Raw genomic sequence first — 1441 nt, 5'->3', positions numbered from 1 at the left:
ATAGAAATTTATTTGCATGCTTATGTGCTAACACACATATATATGCAAACGTATATACGCCTATACACACACACAAACAAGCAGAGACAAAGCAAGAGAGAGAGAGAGAAAGAGGGAGTAAGAGAAAAAAGAGAGAGGGGTCAGATACATGTATTTACATATAGTAATTAGTAGTTTACGCGAATGAAGATAATTACAAATGTGCATATATAATTATATATGTAATTATAGGCATCGATATGGAGGTGTATGCATCTATATATATATATATATATATATATATATATATATATATATATGTCCATTTATATGTATGTCTGCGTGTGCACATGTATGAGTGTGTGTGTGTGTGCATATGCATGTGTATGTGCGTGTTAAACATAAACATACATATTTACATGTAATACATATACAGGTGTTTGTATATGCAAATGTGTATATGTGGGTGTATGTGTGTATGCATGTATAAATGTGTGTGTATATATATATATATATATATATATATATATATATATATATATATATATATATATATATATATATATATATATATATATATATATATATATGTATGTATGTATATACACACACATAAATATACACACACACACACATATATATATATACATTAAGATTATACAGATGTACATATACAAATATACGTGTGGAAGAGAGAGAGAGAGAGAGAGAGAGAGAGAGAGAATGTGTGTGTGTGTGTGTGTGTGTGTGTGTAATGTATTTGCAAAACATATGGCTGTCAAAGTTCTTATCGTGCAAGATATAAATATACCACACGCACATCAACACATCTACGCCCACATACATACACACACATAAAGACACACATACACATACACGTAGTACATTTATGATCTCTCTACAATGTTTGGAATGAATCGAACTACATATGTGACCTTTCGGGCGATGGTAGCGTGACAAACACAAACACACAAATACATTGATATATATAATTATAAATACAACGGGCTTCTTTCAGTTTCCGTCTACCAAATCCACTCACAAAGAATTGATCGGCCCATGGCTACAGTAGAAGACACTTTGCCAAGATGCCACGCAGTAGGACTGAATCCGGAACCACACACCCACACTTCAGCCTCTTTACAAATATATATAATATAAATATATATATACAGCGCGTGCACACAAACACGTACACACACACACATTCGCAAACACGCGCGCGCATATATTTGCCAGCACTTGATATAACTAATTTCAAACATGCCTCTTCATATTCATTATTTATAATTGGGACAAACATTAATGAATGAAAGCAAATATTTACATTCACTTTCTTCCGGTTGAATGCTTCGTACATGCGTTGCTAAAACTCTGTGACACACCCCACTGAGTCTGTATATACGTGTGTGTGTATACGTGTGTGTGTGTGTGTGTGTGTGTGTGTATATATATATATATA

Source organism: Octopus bimaculoides, chromosome 18, assembly GCF_001194135.2.
Source record: "Octopus bimaculoides isolate UCB-OBI-ISO-001 chromosome 18, ASM119413v2, whole genome shotgun sequence".
Classification (NCBI taxonomy): domain Eukaryota; kingdom Metazoa; phylum Mollusca; class Cephalopoda; order Octopoda; family Octopodidae; genus Octopus; species Octopus bimaculoides.
The sequence above is the reverse complement of the archived record's forward strand: the minus strand, read 5'-3'. Positions refer to the sequence as shown.